The sequence below is a fragment of the Sus scrofa genome, chromosome 15 (assembly GCF_000003025.6).
Source record: "Sus scrofa isolate TJ Tabasco breed Duroc chromosome 15, Sscrofa11.1, whole genome shotgun sequence".
Classification (NCBI taxonomy): Eukaryota; Metazoa; Chordata; class Mammalia; order Artiodactyla; family Suidae; genus Sus; species Sus scrofa.
This window is the reverse complement of record NC_010457.5, coordinates 20082463-20091143: the sequence shown is the minus strand read 5'-3', so window position 1 is coordinate 20091143 and position 8681 is coordinate 20082463. Positions and strand designations below refer to the sequence as shown.

Here is an 8681-nt window from a genome sequence, read left to right as displayed (position 1 = left end):
GCTCACAGCAACGCCAGATCCTTAACTGACTGAGCAAGGCCAGGGATCGAATCCGCAACCTCATGGTTCCTAGTCAGATTCGTTAACCACTGAGCCAAAACGGGAACTCCTATGCATTCCTTTTCTTATGCTGTCTTCTATCATGGTCTATCCCAAGAAATTGGATATAGTTCCCTGTGCTATACAATAGGACCTCATTGCTTATCCAACCTAATTGTAATAGTTTGCATCTTCTAACCCCAAACTCCCAGTCCATCCCACTCCCTCCCTCTACTCCCTTGGCAAACATAAGACTGTTCTCTGTGAGTCTGTTTCTGTTTTGTAGATAGGTTCATTTGTGCTTATTTTAGATTCTGCATATGTGATATCATATGGTATTTGAGTTTATCTTTCTGACTTGCTTTACTTAGTATGAGAATCTCTAATTGCATCCATCTTACTGCAAATGGCGTTATTTTGTTCTTTTTTATGGCTGAGTAGTATTCCACTGTGTATATGTACCAGATTTTCTTAATCCATTCATCTTTTGATAGACATTTAGATGGTTTCCATGTCTTGGCTATTGTGAATAGTGCTGTAATGAACATAGAGGTACATATATCTTTTTAGATTACAGTTTTGTCTGGATATATGCCCTCTACTTATAATTGATGAAGTGTATGTGCTAGTTCCCTCTATTGACACAACTCCTGTTTTTGACCCTGTGTTCTGTATGCAATAACCGTCATCCCTGACTGAATTTGCCCAACCTCTGGTTTTGGCTTCTCTGACCCACTTTGACCATTTGCTACCTAAAGCCCAACTTCACTAGAGCCTAATGTGCTGGCTCATTTGCCTACTAGCTCTCAAATCCATTTACTCCTTGCCGTTCTCTTGTTCTATCTGTGTGGAAAGAAGCTGATTCCTGCCAACTCCATTTCCTAGACTCACTTGCTCATGCCAAAAAGGAGCTAGGACAGGGAAAGATAAAAAGATAAATTAGGAACACTGGCAGAAGAAGAGGAGAAGCCAAGGAGTTTCTCCTCTGATTCAGAGAACTTCTCCCACAGTGACTGCTTCTCCTCTGTGATTCACATTCTAGGTCCAGCCAGGAACAGTGGCTCCAGGGCTTTGTTAACTCAACCCCTCTGCTGATCTCTCCAATCCTGGGGATGGATGGCAGAGGTTTTCTGCTGTTGCTCCTCACTGGTTGCTCCTCCTTCCCCAGTTTGGCTTTCCAGCCCACCCAACACTTTTGTCACCAGTTCCTCGTGTTGTATTCCCTCAGCTGAACTGCCTCACTTGGGCCCTGATTTTGGACTGGTCTCCAAAGGCAGGGCCTGGCAAGTTTTTAGGCAAAGAACCAAATGATTGTCATCATCACAGAAAAACTTGTGAAGGTATTTCAAGGCTCGCATCCCAGAACTCCCAGCAGAGTTATAAAATAATGAATGAATGGGCTGTTGGAAATATGTAATACAGTAGAAACACAGTCATTTAATTTTTTTAAAAGGGACTTTCATTTAGTTCTTCTCTTCATTCATTAGTCATCTCCCATCAGTAGGGAAGCCATAGGGAATGGAGCAGAGTGAACAAAGAATCCTGCCCATACTGAGTCCAAAATAGTTCCAAGCAGATTTGCCTACACAAAAGAAAAATGTAATCAGCACCCAGCATAGGTAACAGAATACATTTAACTCTGCTAACATTAAATAACATCTGCTCTCCCCACAGAAACTCTCTCCCTGCATTAATTTAATCTTTCCACAACACAAAAGCAGTCACACTTATTGCATAGAAGAGTCTAGCACAGTTGTTAGTGGCTGAGATGGTCACTCCTAGTTACCCATCCTTGAAGATAGATTTCAGAATCAAGAGTTTTGTACTCTGGGAAAGGTCACAGCTACAGTTTCAGGACCTTGGGTGAGATTCAGTTTATTATGTCTACCTTCTAAGTAAATTATTTTCCAGTTTTGTTGGAATAGAGCAGAAGTAGAAGTCACAAGGGGGACTAGTTTCATTCTTCAGCCAGTGATAGGCATGTGTTAGATTCCTAGCACCACTGTAATAGAGGACCAAAGGACTAGGGGGCTTATAACAGAAATGGTCTCCCAGAGTTCCCCTTGTGGCACAGTGGAAACGAACCTGACTAATAACTATAAGGCTGTGGGTTTGATCCCTGGCCTCACCAGTGGTTTAAGGATCTGGCATTCCTATGAGCTGTGGTGTAGATCACAGACTTAGCTCAGATCCCACATTGCTATAACTGTGGCATAGGCTGTCAGCTGTAGCTCCTATTGATTCCCTAGCCTGGGAATTTACATATGCTGAGGGTGCAGCCCTAAAAAGAAAAAAAGAAATGGTTTCCCAGTTCTGGAGACTAGAAGTCCGAGATCAAGGTACTGGCCAGTCTGCTTCCTGCTGAGACTGTGAGGGGAGGAGCCATTCCAGGCCCCTCTCCTAGTTTCCTGTGACTTGTTATTAATCTCTGTTCCTTGGTTTTCAGAAGCAGCATCTTCCTCACTGTCTTCATCTTCACAGTCAAACATTGACCATGTGGTGGTATTTAAGGTTGCATATGTATATAAAGAAAACTAAGCACTTCTTGTACATTTACTTTTATGGCCTGAAATGGTATCTGCTACTCGGAGGGAAAAGGAGATCTGGGTTAAAGTCAGGAGTCTCTCTTGCAGGCTGTGTGCACCACTGGGCAATGACTCAGCCTTTGTGAACCTTGAGTTCCTCATCATTAAAATGGGTATGTTAATATTAGATTTAACATATGAAACAACACTTTTGTAGGTCAAAAATTGTTGAGTATCAGCTATTTCATATGATTCAACTTAATACCTACTTCACAGATATAGGAAAAAACTAAATAAGATAATATTGTAGCACTGTCCCTGGTGTTTGGTAAATCATAAGTACATGATTTATTAAAATGTATATAAATAAAACCCTATGGCCTAATGGTCGTAGTACAACCTAAGCTTAAAATATCTGCCCTCTCTGCCATACAGAACATGAATTGCCTATCAGGAGTCTTCTTTTTTCCTTCCTTCTTTCTTTTCTCCTTCTTTCTTCTTCTTCTCAAAATTTAATTTTTATTCTCTTTCTTCTATTTCTTTTTAATGTTTTTTTTTTAAATAGCTAATATGCTTTCATGGTTCAAAACTCAAAAAGTGTGTAAAAGAAAACCTCTCCCATAGCATCACTGTCCTTTATCTGTCCAGAGTATTATGTCTTATCTATTTTCCTGATATTAAGCACATTCAAATGTGTATACTGTGTGAGTTCTAAAAATAGCTTTAAAATATCTGTATTTATATGAATATGATATATGCATATTTGTAGTCTAAGACTCTCAGTTTATGAACAAATAGCTGAGGCCCACAGAAATGCAGCCCCTTTGCCTGGAGTCATTCAGAATCAGTAAGACTTGCATATTAATTATACTTATCTGGCACTCTATGAGACCTCACATTACAAATATTCACTTTAAATGTAAATAATCTATTTTTTTAGGCAAATAAAATCTTATTTATTTATTTATTTATTTATTGGCAATGGAAGTCAGGTCAAAGTGCCTCATTATTCAAGCTTCGTATTTGTGAATTCTCCTACCTGCTAATGATTTACTTATCATCCCCAAATAGATATCCATGACATTTTCCTAGTCATTCCCAGATATGAGTAGAGGGACAAAAAAATTTGAGTTGCTGATTGTACACGTTCCCAGGTGAGGTCAAACAAGATGACACTTGGCCTTCTTATTTCAGGTCTCATGCTATGAACAAGAGTCCTTTTTGTGATCTATTTAATGCTACATGTTTCACATTTCTGTGCTTTTAATGGGTGATTTTTGCTATTTAAAATGGCCCCTGTGAGTTCCCATTGTGGCTCAGCAGTAACAAATCCAAATGGTATCTATGAGGACTTGGGTTCAGTCCCTGGCCCCACTCAATGGGTTAAGGATCAGGTATTGATATAAGCTGTGGTGTAGGTAGCAGATGCGGCTTGGATTCCATGTTACTGAGGCAGCTCCGACAGACCGCTAACATGGGAACTTCCATATGCCGCAGGAGTGGCCCTAAAAAAACCAAAAAAAATAAAAGCAATTTAAAAATGCCCCTCAAAGATAGTGCTGAAGTGATATCTACCACTCCTAAGAATAAGAGGGCTGTGATATGCCTTAAGGACAAAATACAGTGTTAGAGAAGCTTCTCTCAGGCATAAATTATAGTGTTGTGGGCTGTGAGTTCAATGTTAGTCAATGATATACACTGAATAATATGTCTTTAGGAGTTCTCTTATGGTGTGGTGGGTTAAGGATCCTGCATTGTCACTACAGTGGCTTGGGTTGCTGCTGTGGCATGAACCCCTGGCCCGGGAACTTCCACATGCCATGGATGTGAGCTTCTCCTCCCCGCCTCCAAAAGAAGAACACATTGAATAATGTGTCTTTAATCAGAAACACACATGACACAAGATTATGGGTTCAGTTGATAAAAATTTTGTGACCTGAGGCTCATAGGAACCTAACCCTGTATTTCCCCTAGGAATAGTGGTTCAGTATTCACTAATTCAGTGTTTGTAGCAACTTTATAGAGTATAACTACTACTAATAATGAGAATTGATGGTATTTTAGAGTACAACACATAGAAGTCAAGTTTTCCTCTCTTAGTGTCAGTCTGATTTAAGTGTTTCTTTAAAATTGTAGCTATTGGAGTTCCCATCGTGGCACAGTGGTTAACGAATCTGACTAGGAACCATGAGGTTGCGGGTTTGATCCCTGGCCTTGCTCAATCGGTTAAGGATCTGGCGTTGCTGTGAGCTGTGGTGTAGGTCACAGACGCAGCTCGGATCCCATGTTGCTGTGGCTCTGGTGTAGGCCAGCAGCTACAGCTTTGATTAGATCCCTAGCCTGGGAACCTCCATATGCAGCAGGAGTGGCCCTAGAAAAGGCAAAAAGACAAAAATCAAAAAATAAATAAAAAATAAAATGATAGCTATGTTACCATAGCCCACATTCTTTTTTTTTTTTTGGCCTTTTAGGGACGTACCTGTGTACCTGCAGCATATGGAGGTCCCCAGGCTAGGGGTTGAATCGGAAGCTATAGCCACTGACCTACACCACAGCCATAGCAATGCCAGATCCAAGCCATGTCTGCAACCTACAGCATAGGTCACAGCAATGCCAGATCCTTAACCCGGTGAGTAAGGCCAGGGATCGAACCTGCGTCCTCATGGATACTAGTCAGATTTGTTTCTGCTGAGGCATGATAGGAACTCCAGCTTTCTTGAGTTTAAAAAAATAAATCCTTTACTGACTGCAAAAATGGCTCCTAAATGCAGTTTTGGAGGGGATTGGCTTTAAAGCCATTGTTGGTTTGAGTGGTTCAAATATCTTGCTAATTTCATAGGCTTTGAACCAATTATGAAGTAGATAGTGTGGCAGTAGCTATCAAGTTTGCAGTTTGTTTAGGAGTGTTTGTATTTCTTTTTGGTGTTGAAGAAATTTACAGTAATCATCAGTAGGGAATTATGAGTGCACATCATTGCATTAAAACATGGAATTCAGCCCTACATTGCCATTAATAGAAAATGCAGTTTTTATGTTAATTATAATAAAAAGCAAGTGTTACTGAGCAAGTTTTTACTGATTATCCTATGTATTGCTATGATTACAGTTCCTAACAAATATGTTATATGTTATTGAGGAAGTGGTATAATTCCTTGTGATTTACTAAAATGTAGATACTTCCTAAAGGGACAACATAGTAAATTTTATCCATTTCTTACTGTTACTTTATATCATTTTGGACCATTGTACTTTATAAATAAACATAGACAATTTTGGTCAGTTATACCTTACTGTGAATGAGATTACCAGATGTTTTCATGACCACAGATTCCACCAGAAGGTATCAGAGGCAAGAAATGGGTTGGTGGGAGTTCAAAAGCACATAGTGAGCTAATCTGTGTAAACGGGCTTTTGTGGGTTGAATTGTGTCCTTCTCAAAAAGATATGTTTGGAGTTCCCATTGCGGCTCAGCAGGTTAAGAACCCACCAAGCATTCATGAGGATGCAGGTTTGATTCCTGGCTTCGCTCATTGCATTGAAGGATCTGGCATTGCTTTGAGGTGTGGTATAGGTCGCAGATGCAGGTCAGATCTGGCGTTGCTGTGGCTGTGGTGTAGGCCAGCACCTGCAACTCCAATTCAACTTTTAGCCTGGGAACTTCCATATGCTGTGGGTGTGGCCCTAAAAAGAAAAAAAGTTAAAATGAGACCCTTAGCACAGGCACTAATCTGGTATGTCTGGTGTTCCTGCTGAGCCACAATGGGAACTCCCTGCTATTCTTATTAAAAGGGAAAATTTGGATACAGAGAGAGGCACACACACAGGGAGAACAAAGATTTTTCTCTTCCCACTACGTCCCTAGAATTATGCCCTGGAGGTACCTTGGGCCCAGCTACCCCAGTTCTCTCCCAGACATGCCTTCTGCTTCTGCTTCTGCTTCTTGCTGGCAGGGGATGAGAACTCTGGGATCTCATTGCCTTACCCTCAGCTTGTGGGACTCACCATCCCCTGTGCTCTCTGGCAAGATGTATACCTCACAGACCAGACCACTGTCTCTGAAACCCTGAAGTCTGCTCACTGCTAGCTTCCTCACTGGCTCTCCTGGATCCAGACCCTTCCTAGTCGCAGGAAACAGAAGAGTCTGACTCTAACATTCTGTACACTATCCGAGTCTTGAGTCTTTTCCAGGCATTGGCTTTGACATTTCAAAAGCTTAATCTTTTGCCTTCAGTAGACTTTTCTCTTAAACTCTCCCCTGCTTACAGTTTTGAAGTCTCTTTTGAAATGTAAAAATATCAGGAATCAATTCTGTGCTTTCTTTCATTTTTTTTCCTTGAGTAATAAAAGCGAAATAATTAGTAGCCTAAAGGGAAAGGGTATGGGGAGGGGTAGAGATAACAGGAAAGAATAGATAGGAAAGAGGGGGTATCAGTTAATGTTCAAAATACTGTCCTGCCACATATGTTTATTGTTCTTTTCTCACCACAACTTCACAGTGGATTTGCTGAGATCCCACTCTTTTTGAAGGAAACTACTCTGGACCAATGGAAATGGTTAAACCATAGGATTATATTACTTTTCGTTTGTGGGCACATCCAGGTGGAAATAAGTACTTGCATTCTTATCAGCAGAAGGAAAATTTTTAGGTAAATAAGACTGAAATTTCTTTATCAACCAAGAGTTGAATAGCAACCTGGGTCTGGTTGAATATCAAAGCCTATTGTGACTGGAGCTCTGTGGCCCTTTGGTTTTGCCTGTGAAGCGGTTTTTTTAAACACAGATGGGGGTGCTGGGCCTTTATTTAGGGGCAAGACTCACATAAGACAGAAACCCATCAAACTAACATGACAAATCAGAGAGGAGAGTCAGGCAAACTGAACTGCTGTGCTGCATCTAAATTACAAAGAAGAGGAGAGATGGGGAAAACGGTGTAATTAGAGGCATTTTAAGCTCCCTGGTAGGAGGAACAGCAAAATAGGCTATATTTGAAATTGTCGTGGGAACTAGAAGTTCTGAGGTGGTGGGGACATGGATGGGGAACAAGAAGGGAAGAATAAAAGGAAGAAGGTATCATGTGACTTTCTCTGAGGAAAGCGTTCCTTGGAGAAAGGAGTGGTAAAATAACTTTTCTCAAAAGTGCAATGAGCAATATAAGATTAGAGAAAAAGAACAAGAGATTGAGGGGAAAGAGGCAAGGCAGGGGTAGGGGTCGGGGGTGGGTTGGCGAGGCAGAAAGAGCTAAAATGAAAGCAGATTGAATACGAGGGACAAAATAACAATTGATTTTTTTTTTTTTCGAGAAAAAACATTTCACTGTACAAGGTCTCTAGGCTTGCCATTAATGTTTAATTGAGATTTTACTGCTTTATCACACTATGTATTTTTTTCTAAAAATACTTTAAAAAGTGCTAACCCATCATGGCGCAGCAGAAATGAATCCAACTAGGAACTGTGAGGTTACGGGTTCCAATCCTGGCCTCACTCAGTGGGTTAAGGATCTGGTGTTGCCATGAGCTGTGGTGTAGGTTGACGATGAGGCTCGGATCTGGTGTTGCTATGGCTCTGGCATAGGCTGGCAGCCACAGCTCCGATTAGATGCCTAGCCTGGGAACCTCCATATGCTGCTGGTGAGGTCTTAAAAGTACAAAAAGACAAAAAAAAAAAAAAAAAAAAAAAAAAAAAAGTGCTAACCAACCTTTTAGGCCACAGTTGAGAGTACAATTGTGGAGCCTCATGTAGACTCAGGGAGTTTCTCCTCCTCAAGTCTAATTATGTTCTCTACCTGATCCTATCAAACTGAGAAAATAAGCATGAGTTTTTTCCTCAGCAAAGAGCAAGTCCCAAAACTACTCTGGTTCTTGGAGGAGAAGTAAAAATACCAATGTTTTAAGTTTCATCTGTAAAAGGTTACTTTGTACAAATAATCCCTCACAGTTCATATAGCACTTTATGCTTTTAAAGCACTTTCAGATGCATTACCTCATTTGAATTAAGTGAATTCTATCTTAAAAAGCATTTCCTATATCATATGTTTTTACATAACGCTTTTTCTACTATCCAAACCAATAAAACATTAGACATGGTTAGATTCTTAAACCCTAAATACTCTCAGCCTTT

At 40.5% G+C, this 8681-nt stretch overlaps 1 long non-coding RNA gene across 2 annotated transcripts in view; it reads left to right on the top strand.

Annotated features, from left to right (window-relative positions):
• Positions 516-8681, top strand: part of LOC102159687 — a 68967-nt gene continuing 60801 nt past the window's right edge. The window contains exons 1-2 of one of the 2 annotated variants that reach the window (XR_002339232.1): positions 516-2737; positions 7061-7210. This is a non-coding gene — a long non-coding RNA (uncharacterized LOC102159687). Of the gene's footprint in view, positions 7211-8681 lie in introns of both variants that reach the window. The other variant, XR_002339231.1, reaches the window with a different exon arrangement.